We start from the raw sequence: 13,182 nt of genomic DNA, 5'->3' as shown, positions 1-13,182 counted from the left end.
TGCACTCCAGTTTGAGCAACAGAGTGAGACCCAGTCTCAAAAGAAAAAAAAAAAACCGTATCTGTGTTAGAATCACCATGGGAGCTTTAAATAGATTGTTCACTGTTCAGGACCCATTTTAGAATGTTTCATCAGATCCTTTGTCTAGGGGGATGAGGTTTCTGATTTTTTTTTTTTTTTTTTCAGTAACTCACCCAGGTGATTGTAACATGCAGCCAGGATAGAGAACCACTCATCGGACTAGCCCCGGATTTCCATCTGCTACAATAGCGCATTCATGCCAGTGAACATAAGTTGGAAAAAACTACACAGCATGCTGATTGGTCTCCCTAAACTAGAGATCACTAAGCTAAATCGGATATTTTAAAATTATTTTTAGAGACAGAGGATGACTCTGGAGTGCCGTGGCCCACCATAGCTCACTGCAACCTCAAATTCCTGGGTTCCAGGGCTCCTCTGGCCTCAGCCCCTCAAGTAGGTAGCACTAAAGGGGAGCACCACGGATATGACTTGGCTCTGTGTCCCCACCCAAATCTCATCTTGCAGTTCCATAATTCCCACATGTTGTGGGAGGGACCCAGTGGGAAACAACTGAATTACGGGGGCGATCTTTTCTGTGCTATTCTCATGATAATGAGTAAGTCTTATGAGATCTGATGGCTTTAAAAAAATCCCTGGAGTTTGTCTGCACAAGCTCTGTCTTTGCCTGCTGCCATCCACATACGGTGTGACTTGCTCCTCCTTGCTTTCCATCAGGATTGTGAGGCCTCCCGAGCCATGTGCAACCATAAATTGATTAAACCTGTTTCTTTTGTTAATTGCCCATTCTCGGGTATATCTTTTATCAGCAGCATGAAAACAGACTAATACAACCACACACTTGACTAATGTTTAAAATTCTTTTTTGTTGAGATGGGGTCTCACTATGTTGTCCAGGATGATCTTGAACTCCTGGCCTCAAGCGATTCTCCCACCTCAGTCTCCCAAAGTGTTGGGAGGTGTGGCCAGGTGCAGTGGCTTATGCCCAGCACTTTGTGGGGGCCAAGGCAGGCAGACTGCTTAATGAGACCATTCTGGGCAACATGGTGAAACCCTATCTCTACAAAATATACAAAAATTAGCTGGGTGTAGTAGCATGTGCCTGTGGTTCCAGCTACTTGGGAGGCCGAGGTGGGAGGATCGCTTGTGTCAAGGAGGTTGAGGCTGCAGTAAGCTGAGATTGTGCCACCACACTCCAGCCTGGGTGATAGTACAAGACCCCGTCTCAAATTTTTTTAAAAAGGGATGACAGGTGTGAGCCACTGTGCCGGCCTAAAGTGGATCTTAAAAGTTGTCTTGTACCCTGCCATTTCCCCTTGTCCCCTCACTATCTCCTAGGGATACAGTCTCCATCTTTTCCTCAAAGTTCCAGGTCCTTCTCCACCCTCACTCACAGCCTTATGTGAGAAACAGAAGAAATCAGGGATGATCTTCCACAAGCTCCTCCCACCACAAATACTCACCTCTCTGCATAGGTTCTCATACATATGTCTGCCTTCCCTCCTTCCGCGGCTCAGGCCTGCACAGCAGATCTTTCTGTAATGACCAAAATACTCTTTGTTGACGCTTTCTAGTACTGTAGTCACTAGGTCCTATGTGGCTATTGAACACTTGAAATATGGCTAGCACAACTAAGTTTTCTTTTTTTTTTTGAGATGGAGTCTTACTCTGTCTCTCAGGCTGGAGTGCAGTGGCATGATCTTGGCTCACTGCAACCTCTACCTACCAGGTTCAAGCGATTCTCCTACCTCAGACTCCCAAGTAGGTGGGATTACAGGCGCATGCCACCACACCCAGCTAATGTTTGTATTTTAATAGAGATGGGGTTTTGCAATGTTTTCCAGGCTGGTCTTGAACTGCCGACCTCAGGTGATCCTCCCACCTTGGTTTCCCAAAATGTTGGGATTACAAGCATGAGCCACCTACTCCAGCTGGAAAAATTTATAATTGTCTTCATTATTAATTAATTTACATGTAAACAGCTACATGTGGCTGTGTATAAGGCAACATAGCTAGAGATGTTAGTCCCATCTAGAACCAACTCCTGCGCTTGTATTCTGTGTGTCATCCTCTCTTATACTCTAGGACATTGTTCCAACAATTGTTCCCTCTCCCAATTTGTTCATTTTCCTTTGTGACAGAATCATTCTCCTCTGCATACAAATATTTTGTAACATATTCAGTTAAAAAAAAATAAGTCTCTTTGCCAGGTACAGCAGCTCACACCTGTAATCTAAGCACTTTGGGTGGTCAAGGCAGGAGAATCACTTGAACCCAGGAGTTCAAGACCAACGTAGGTGATACTTTATTCCCAAGCTGAAGTACAGTAGTGCAATCACGGCTCACTGCAGCCTCGACCTCCTTAGCTCAGGTGATTTTCTCACCTCAGCGTCCCAAGTAGCTGGGACCACAGGTGCATGCTGCCATACCTGGCTAATTTTTGTAGTTTTTTCCTATGTACTTCTACAAACACATGAAATGTTTTATGAACGTGTGTGTCATCCTTGTACAGAGGCCGTGCTGGACTTCTCTGTATCATTCCAATTTTAGTATGGTTGCTGAAGCAAGCACTAGTTTTTGTACTTTTTTGAACAGATGGCGTTTCACCATGTTGCCCAGACTGGTATCAAACTCATGGGCCAATCTCATAAAAAAATTAGCTGAGTGTGGTGCATGTGCCTGTAATTGCAGCTACTCAGAAGGCTGCGGTGGAAGGATCGCTTGAGTGCAGGAGGCTGAAGCTGCAGTGAGTCATGATTGCACCACTGTACTCCAGCATGGGTGGCAGAGAAAGCTCCTGTCTCAAACAATAATAATAAAATGACCCTCTCTTAGTATTTCCCTTGAGCTACCTTCAGCTTTTTGCTCCCTTCACAGCAAAAGTCCTCCAAAAGAATGTTTTAATAATTGCTGACTCAAATTTCTTTCCCTTACTCTCTGTTTAACTCACTCAAATCTTACTTCTGTCCCCACCATTCTGAACTGGCTCTTATCAGCGTCACCAGTGACCTCTCTATCACTAAATACAATGCAGTCCTTATCTTATTTGACACACAGTATCTGCAGCACTTAACCAGTAATCATTCTGTCCTCATGAAACACATTCTCGGTTTGGCTTCTTGGAAACTACCCTCCTTCTCTTCCTACTCTTACGTGACTGGCTGCCCCGCCTCTGCTTGCCTCGCTGGTTCCTGCTCATCTTAACAACCTCAACATTTCCAAGTACACTAGGGCTTAATCCCAAATCCTTTCTTTTTCCGGGGGGGTTGTCAGGGACTGGGTCTCACTCTGTGGCTCAGACTAGAGGGCAGAGCACCATCTCAGCTCACTGCAACCTCAGCCTCCCAGGTTCAAGCGATTCTCGTGCCTCAGCCTCTGGAGTAGCTGGGATTACAGCACCCACCAGCACGCCTGGCTAATTTTGGTATTTTGGGGAGAGACAGGGTTTTGCCATGTTGGCCAGGCTGGTCTTGAGCTCCTGGCCTCAAGTGATCCACCCCCCTTGGCTTCCCAAAGTCCTGGGATTACAGGCATGAACCACCGTGCCCAACCTCCAGATCCTTTATTTGTCCTCATTTTACCCTAAGTGATCTCACTCAGCACCATCTGTATCTTTACCCTGACCACTCCTCTGAATTCTAAATTCAAACATCCAACAGCCTAGCTGGCATTGCAAACTCAAAGATGAGTAGGCATCTTAATCTTAATGTGTCCATACTGAACTCTTGGTCCTCCTCTCTAAAACACACTGCTCCATCAGGAAGAATAGCTAATGGACTCAGGGCTTAATACTCACGTGATGGGATGATCTGTACAGCAAACCACCACGGCACGTGTTTACCTGTGTAACAAACCTGCAATCCTGCACATGTACCCCTTAACTTACAAGAAAAGTTGAAGAAGAAAAAAAAAGCCCAGTGCTCCTATAGTCCTTCCCATCTAGATAAATGTTAACTCCATTCTCCCAGTTGCTGTGGCCAAAAGCTCGTGTCATCTTTGACTCTTCCTTCTCTCACATCACAATTTCAGTTCATCAGAAAATCGTCTTGGCTCTAACTTGGGAATATATATTCCCAAACTTCCCTCTCCTCACCACCTCCCACCCCTATGTACAATTCTGCAATAGCCTCCTCCTGGTTCTCTTCCTTCTGCCCTTGCCTCCCCATAGACTGCTTTCAGTACAGAAGCTAGAGTGATGCTTTTAAAATATGAGCCAAATCATCACTTTCATCTGCTCAGAAACCCTCACTGGCTCCCCTTCTGCTCAAAGAATTTAAAATGGTTTTCAAGGTCTTAGACTATCTGGCCCTTTTCCCCTCTGTGTTAGCTTTCTAGGGCAGCCATAATAAAGTACCACAGACTGGGTGATTTAAACAACACAAATTTATTTCTCACAATTCTGGAGGCTAGAGGCCTGAGATTAAGGTGTCAGCAGGGTTGGCTCCTTTTGGGGCTTCTCTCCTTGGCTTGTAGATGGCTCTCTTCTCCCTGTGTCGTCACCTGGTCTTCCCTCTGTGCCCATCTGTGTCCTAATTTCCTCGTCTTGTAAGGAAACCAGTCATATTGGATCACGGCCCACCCTAATGACCTCATTTTAGGTCTTTAAAGACATTATCTCATGTGCTGAGGTTCTGGGGCTTAGACCTTCAACATATGAATTTCGGAGAGACACCATTCAGCCCATAACAACTTCCCAGACCTCACCTCCTCCCACTCTCCCACTCATCCCCTTGACTGGAGCCTCAAGGGCCATCTTGCTGTTCTTCAAACACATCAGAGTTATTTCTGCCTCAGGAGCTATTCTCTATGCCCAAATCCTCCTCCTCAAACAGTTGCAAGTCTTCCTCCCTCATTTCCTTTACATGTTTGCTCAAAGCTGACTACGTCAGTGAGGCCTTTCCCGATCACTGTGAGTATTAATAGAATAGCAAGCCTCCAAGCCCCTGAATATACACAAATTCTCCATCTTCCCTTCCTCTGCTTAATTTTTCTCCACAGCCTGTACTGTTATATACCACATTGTATATTTTCTTATTCACATGCTTGTATTTTTTTAAATCTCCCTCAACTTAGTAGGTGCTTATTAAAAATCTGTTGAATTAGTGGATAAATAGGATACAGTCATTTGCCAAAAGGAATACATCCAAAGTTCATCATTATAAGGGACCCAGAAACTGTATCCCGTAAGGCACAGTTTAGAAAATCAGATATTTAGCACTGAGGAAAAAAAACAAAATCTTGGGGAAATACTAGATAACTATTTTAACACTTCTAAAGGAGTGTCCTGTGGTGGAAAGCATAGTTTGCCTTTGCATTTGGTGATACTCCATGGGGCAGTCAGTGTTGGGATGTAAGGATTGAAGAGAAGGTAAATTTTAGCTAACTATAACAACACAAAAACTCTAGTGAAATGTTATATTTCCTGAAGCTGCCTCCCAATAATAGAAAATAAGGAGGCAGAAGCCAGATGATTGTCTCAGGAATATTGTAAAAGAGACACCTGCCTTCGTGGGAGGATCAAACAGGTGATTTCTGAGTTGGGTTCCAACTCTAAGATTCTAGAAAGATAACCCAACTTTAGATGAGGAAGATGTCACCACTTCATATAGGACAGCTGGTCTTAGTGCCCCATTCCTTTTATGACTCAGGTCTAGCAAGGTGGGCAGATCCTGGAAGCACCGCAAGATGAAATGAGATCGGGAAGTCGAGGGGACAAAGGCCAAGCTTCGCCAATAAATATTCATATGACCGTATGCAAGGGACTTCATTTATCTGGCTCTGCAGTAAGTCCTCATCAAATTAAAGCCTTGCCCTAAGTGACTACTTCATCCCTGTCAGTTGTAAACACTGTAATTCAAGATGCTTTTTCTCAACGAACAGGAACTGTAAGAGAGTTGTTAAAGAGAGACTTCAGGCAGTCACTGAGGCCAGACACAGTGGCTCACTCCTATAATCCCTGCACTTTGGGAGGCTTGAGCCCAAGAGTTTGAGATCAGCCTGAGCAACATAGTGAGATCCTGTTTCTATGAAAAATTTAAGAAATTAGATGGGCATGGGGGTACCCACCTGTAGTCCCAGCTACTCAGGAGATTCAGGTGAGAGTACCGCTTGAGACGTGGAGGTTGAGGCTGCAGTGAGCTATGATTATGCCACTACACTTCAGCCTGGGCAACAGAGTGAGACCCCATCTCAAAAAACAAACAACAACAAATAGTCGCAGAGAAGATGGAGTGGGATGGAAAAGAAGATGCACCGGCATATTCAGGTTGAAGGAGAATCATGTTAAGTCACATCCTTCCTTCCTTACCTAAGACTACAGAAATGAGAGGAAAAAAATCCTCTGGGCCAGTTGTGCAACATCTTCTCTGCAAGCATGTGAAAGGGTAGAGAACCCTGAGCTTGAAATATCAGGATGAAACTGCTACTTAATCACAGACATGTTACAGAGCTGCTTCTCACTCCCAGGGGACCAGTAAAGCTTCAAGTTGTGCTGTGCTTCAGTTCATGGAGACTAAATCTTGCACTGAATGATTATCACTGAAGACTAATTTCGAAAACTAGTGTATCAATGAGTGACACACATTACTCTGCTTGCCTGAGCTTCTTTGTTTTGATTGATAAAATGTCTTCTGTGGATGTTTCTTAGGTGTTGAATTACTGAGACCAGTAAGACAGCATTACAGATTTGAGTTACTTAGGCTCAGTTTCTCATATCTTTGTCTGCCTTTTTCTAGCCATTGCCTGTATATGGCTTTTGGAGTTGTGTAGAGATTTTGGTCAAAAAGCACCAAACAATCTTGATACAACCTGATTTTAAAAATAGAAAATTCCCAGTAGCTGCCAAGTAGTTAAGGCAGAAATGGCACACTAGACTAAGCAAATCTTTGACCTGTTTTGTTATGTTGGTCAAAAACTAGCATAAATTTGATGTTTTTCAGGATTTAAGCCAGGGTAGATGCTAGTGCTCTGACCTGAAAACCAAGTGGTATAGTTTGGATATTTGTCCCTGTCCAAATCTCATGCTGAGATGTAATCCCAAGTGTTGGAGGTGCAGCTTGGAGGTGTTTGAATCATGGGGTTGGATCCCTCATGAATGGCTTAGGCCATTCCCTTGTGATAAGTGAGCTCTCCCTCTGAGTTCACATGAGATCTGGTACATTAAAAGTGTGTGGCATCCCCCCTACCAACCACTGTCTCTCTTTTGCTCATCACTTGCTTTCACCGTGTGATGTTCCTGCTCTCCCTTTGCATTCCACCATGATCAAAAGCTCCCCGCAAGCAGATGCCAGCACTGTGCTTCAAGTAAAGCCTGCAGAACTATGAGGGAAATAAACTTCTTTTCTTTATAAATTACCCATCTCTGGTATTTCTTTAAAGCAATGCAAGAAAGACCTAATAGAAAATTGGTACTGAGAAGTGGGGCATTGCTACAAAGATACCTGAAAACATGGAAATCACTTTGGAATTGGGTAATGGGCAGAGGCTGGAAGAATATGGAGAGCTGAGAAGACAGGAAGATATGGGAAAGTTTGGAATTTCTTAGAGACTGGTTAAATGGTTGTTACCAAAATGCTGACAAAAATATGAATAGTGAAGTCTAGGCCTGCTAAGGTCTCAGATGGAAATGAGGAACTTATTGGGAAATGGAGCAAAGATTACATGTGCTATGCCTTAGCAAAGGACTTGGCTGCAATCTCTTCATGCCCCAGGAATCTGTGGAGGTTTGAACTTGTGAGTAGTGATCTAGGGTATCTGGCAGAAGAAATTTCTAAGCAGGAAAGCATTCAAGAAGTGATCTGGCTGTTTCTAGCAGCACGACTCAGATTGGAGCAAAGAAATGACTGAAAGCTGGAACTCATATTTAAAAGGGAAGCACAGTGTAAAAGTTTGGAAAATTTGCAGCCTGGCCATGTGGTCGAAAAGATAAGCCCATTTTCATGGGAAGAATCCAAGCAGGCTAAATATCTTTAGCCAGTGGTTACTGGCTAAAGATATTTGCATAATTGAAAAGAATCCAGATGGTAATATCCAAGAAAATGAGGAAAAGGCCTTGAAGGTATTTAAGAGAACTTCACAGCAGCCCCTTCCATTCACAAGCCCAGAGGCCTAGGAAGAAAGAATGGTTTTGTGGGCTAGGCCCAAGGCCCCACTAGTCTGCACGGCCTTGGAACAATCCTCCCCATATCCCAGCCATCCCAGCTCCAGCCGTGGTTCAAAGGGACCCAGGTACAGCTTGGGCTCCCACTTTGGAGAATGCAAGCCGTAAGCCTTGGAGGCGTCCATGTGGTGTTATAGACATAGGTGCACAAAATATAAGATTGAAGAATGCTTGGCAGCCTCAGCCTAGATTTCAGAGGCTGTACAAGAAAGCCTGGGTTCAGAGCCTCCAAAGAGAACCTCTACTAGGGCAGTGCCAAGGGGAAGTGTGGGGTCTCCACTTGAGCCTGGGAGGTGGAAGTTGCAGTGAGCAGAAGTAGTGCCACTGCATTCTAGCCTGTGCCACAGGATGAGACTCCATCTCAAAAAAAAAGGAGGGGGTTGGGGGAGAGATTTAATCAGGTTATGGTTCTGCAAGCTTTGCAGGAAGCCTGGTGCTGGCATCTGCTTGGCTTCTGGAGAGGCCTTACTGGGGCATGGCCTAGTAGAGCTGTGAGAAGGGGGTCACTGCCTTCTAGGCCTGGGAATGATAGATCTAACAGCAGCTTACAACTTGTGCCTAGAAAAGTCACAGCACTCAACAACTTGTGACAGCAGCCACGAGGGCTTTACCCTGCAAAGCCACAGAGACAGAGCTGCCCATAGCCTTGGGAGCCACCCCTTGCTCCAGTGTGCCCTGAATATGGGACATGGAGTCAAAGGAAAGTATTTTGGAGCTTTATGGTTTAATGACTCCCCTACTGGGTTTTGAAATTGCATGAAGAGTATAGCCTCTTTCTTTTTGCTGATTTCTCCTTTTTGGAATGGAAATGTTTACCCAATGCTTGTACTCCCATTATATCTTGGAAGTAAATAACTTGTTTTGATTTTATAGGCTTATAGGTGGAAAGAGATGAGTCTCAGATGAGACTTTGGACTTGACTTTTGAGTTAATGCTGGAATAAGTCAAGACTTTTGGGGACTGTTGGGAAGGCATGATTGTATTTTGAAATGAGAGAAGGACATGATATTTGAGCAGGACCAGGGGCAGAATGATGTAGTTTGCATATTTATCCCCATCCAAATCACATGTTGAATTGTGATCCCCAGTGCACAATGGAGGCAGGAGCTGGTAGGACGTGACTGGATCATGGCAGTGGATTTATCATGAATGGTTTAGCAACTTCTGCTTGTGCTGTCCTTGTGATGAGTGACTTCTCAGGCGAGCTGGCTGTCTAAAACTATTGGCACTATGCTCTCTATTCTTCTTGCTCTGGTCACGTGACATCCCTACTCCCCCTTCACCTTCTACCATGATTGTAAGCTTCCTGAGGACTCCCCAGAAGCCAAGCAGATGCCAGCACCAGGCTGCCTGCAAAGCCTGCAGAATCATACACTTATCAAATCTCTCTCTTTTTTGAGATGGAGTTTCATCCTGTGGTCCAGGCTGGAATGCTGTGGTAGTATCTCTGCTCACTGCAACTATTGCCTTCCAGGCTCAAGCAATTCTGCCCCACCTTCCTGAGTAGCTGGGATTACAGGCACGTGCCACCACCCCAGCTAATTTTTGTATTTTTAATAGAGATGGGGGTTTTGTCATGTTGGCCAGGCTGGTCTCAAACTCCTGATCTCAGGTGATCTGCCCACCTCAGCCTCCCAAAGTGCTGGGATTACAGGCGTGGGCCATCATGCCCAGTCTCTTTGCATTATAAATTACCTAGTCTCAGAAGTTTCCTTTTGGCGATGCAAGAATGGCCTAATACACCAAGATTTGTGTTTTCATCATTGTTTTTCTCTTTATATCCATGTCATTTTACTGTTTCTCTGAGAAAAGAAACTGGCCTGTTAGCATCTTCTACCAGACTGACAAACTCAGTAGAATAAAGTGGGCATTAGGACCCTTGGTTCTGCAAGATTTAGATAAAGAGTCTGTTTTCACTGATTGTTAGGAAACAGAAATGATGATATTCCTTTTGGATTTGGCTCCCTAAACCTTTTCCTTGTTTTGCTTTTTGGTACAATAATGAGGGCTGGCAAGGCCACTTGACACCATTAGCAGTAGACAAATTTTTCAGTAAGGACTAACAGAGAAAAACTATGGAAATTCTGATTTATTGTTTGGCCTAGAGAGTTCTCTATCTCCTTGTGCCCTTGCTCTACATGTATACTTTATGAGACATTTCAGCAAAGACACCTCTCAAAATTAATCCCATAGCTGTCTCCTTTAATTCTCCTCCCTGGAACTCTTCACCGATCTTCATAGGGTCCTGGCCACTTCCTGAGGGCCCTCCTACCGGATAATTAAAGGCAATACAGTGAACAAAGGTCTTATTCTGAGACTTGTCTTTATAAACTTAGTGATCCTTCTTCGACTTTCGAAAATTTAAAGAGAAGCAGTCTCAAATGTGAATTGAATGCCATCCCATTTCTCCCCCAAACGGGAGGAAGCTGGTCATATACTTGCACATTTATATAATAAATATTCAAAGACTCTAATCTGGTATCCTTCATATAACACACACTTTAACTCCTATTTTAAACTTTCAAAAGGCATTTTATGGCATCTTATGCCCTACTTTAAAATGTCTGTCAGCCTAATATTTTTTTTCTTTTTATTATTTTCAAGGTCATGTGCGAAAACAACTTTCAGTGAAAAGAACCTATTTTGACAAAAATGTACACTATAAATCTTTACTTCTACGAGGGTCTAAAAAAATCCAAGAGTTTGATTGGAATGCTTCCAAACCAAGTTCCCTAAAGCATGCTTTGTGTAACACTTGGAGTTGATGTAGCAAACAAAAACAAAAAATGGGAAGAGAGGCCAGGCATGGTGGCTCATGCCTATAATCCCAGCACTTTGGGAGACCCAGGCGGGTGAATCACCTGAGGCCAAGAGTTCAAGATCAGCCAACATGATGAACCCCATCTCTTCTAAAATACAAAAATTAGCCAGGTATGGTGATGTGCACCTGTAATTCCAGAACTTTGGGAGGCCAAGGCGGGTGGATCACTTGAGTTCAGGAGTTCAAGACCAGCCTGGCCAACATAGTGAAACCCTGTTTCTACTAAAAATAGAAAAAAAATTAGCCAGGTATGGTGGCACACACCTGTAATCCCAGTTACTCCTGCCAAGGCAGACGAACTGCTTGAACCCAGGAGGCGGAGGATGCAGTCAGATGCGATACTGCCACTGCACTCCAGCCTGGGTAACAGAGTGAGACTACGTCTCAAAGAAAAAAAAAAAGGGAGTGATATCACATACTGAAGCTAACTACCCTCTTTAAAATTCAAAACGCAGATTATCATCTTAAAGAATTGTACCCATTTTAAAGTGAAGATATTTGTTTAATTTTAATTTAACCTCTTATTTCTCAAAGTTACTTGATTCCAGAACTCTTTACGGGTATGCATGTAGTACCTAGCAACATACTGCTGAGCTAGTGTTCCATGATACAGTTTGGAACTTGTGCTAGACAATGTTTTTCATTATTTTATAATAAGTATATTCCAAGGCATCTGTGCATTGGAAAATAATCTTGATATAAAATATGACTTGATCCCTTCTCATGCCATATTTACAGGGTATGGTGGTTAACTTTAGGTGTTCACTTGTCCCTAAACCCATCCTGGGTTAAGGGATGACCAGATAGCTGGTAAAATATTATTTCTGGGTGAGTCTGTGAAAGTATTTCTGGAAGAGATTAGCATTTGAATCAATAAACTGGGTAACGAAAACCCATTCTCACTAATGTGAGTGGACATCATTCAATTAACTGAGCAATGCAATCATAAAAAGAAGGGGGAGGAAGGCAGATTTGCTCTCTCTTCTGGAGCTGGGACATCCATCATCTGCACCTGCCCTTGACTTCAGAGTTCTAGTTCTCCAGCCTTCAATACCAGTAGCTACTCTGGTTCTCAGCCCTTCAGCCTCAGACATAAGACTTACACTGGCTTTTCTGGTTCTTCGGCTTGCAGAGGCACATTTTGGGACTTCTTGGCCTTTATAATATCCTGAGCCAATTCCTATAAGAAGCGTCTTCATATGTCTATATGTATCCCATTGGTTCTGTTGGTTTGGAAAACCCTAATACACAGGGCTATCTATAGCTCATCCCCAAGTATTAACTAAGTCTCCAAATGACTATTAATAAATAGTCATTTATTTATTATTTATTTATATTTATATTTATTTTTATTTATTTTATTTTATTTATATATACTTATTATTTATAAATAGTCTTATAAATAAACACAAAACATATCTGCTTATTTTCTAATATGAGGTTGTTAACTTCATCTAAGTAGTTTTCAGCACATATGATGGGGATAAATCATGTTATGATAGACAACTTCCAGAGTTACATCACCAATGTTCATCTATCACTCACCTTTCCTTCAAGCTTTATACAACATATTCAAGTTAATTCCTATTGCACATACTTCTGATTTCTACATAAGAAATGAAAATTGAATTTATTATTTCCCTCATTCAAAAAAAAGTTTTCAGGCTGGGTATGGTGGCTCATGCCTGTAATCTCAACACTTTGGGAGGCTGAGGTGGGTGGATCACTTGAGGCCAGGAGTTCAAGACCAGCCTAACCAACATGGTGAAACCCCCATCTCTACTAAAAGTACAAAAAAATAATAATAATAATAACCAGGCATGTGTGCGCCTGTAATCCCATTCCTACTCAGGAGGCTGAGGTGGGAGGATAGCTTGAGTTGTGGAGACGGAGGCTGTAGTGAGCTGAGATCAGTCCACTGCACTCCAGCCTGCGCAAGACAGCCAGATTCTGTCTCAAAAAAATATATTCAGGCCAGGCGCAGTGGCTCATACCTGTAATCCCAGCACTTTGGGAGGCTGAGGTGGGCAGATCACGAGGTCAAGAGATCGAGACCATCCTGGCCAACATGGTGAAACCCCGTCTCTATTAAAAATGCAAAAATTAGCTGGGTGTGGTGGCACACATCTGTAGTCCCAGCTACTCGGGAGGCTGAAGCAGGAAA

General features: G+C 43.4%; 1 pseudogene; it reads right to left on the bottom strand.

Moving 5' to 3' along the window:
• Positions 1–2,506: 2,506 nt before the first annotated feature.
• LOC119473193 lies at positions 2,507–2,606 on the bottom strand (annotated as a pseudogene).
• Between the last annotated feature and the right edge of the window lie 10,576 nt (positions 2,607–13,182).

Source organism: Cebus imitator, unplaced genomic scaffold, assembly GCF_001604975.1.
Source record: "Cebus imitator isolate Cc_AM_T3 unplaced genomic scaffold, Cebus_imitator-1.0 Scaffold138, whole genome shotgun sequence".
NCBI classification, from domain to species: Eukaryota; Metazoa; Chordata; class Mammalia; order Primates; family Cebidae; genus Cebus; species Cebus imitator.
Note: the sequence above shows the minus strand (reverse complement) of the source record. Positions and strands in the feature narration are given on the sequence as shown.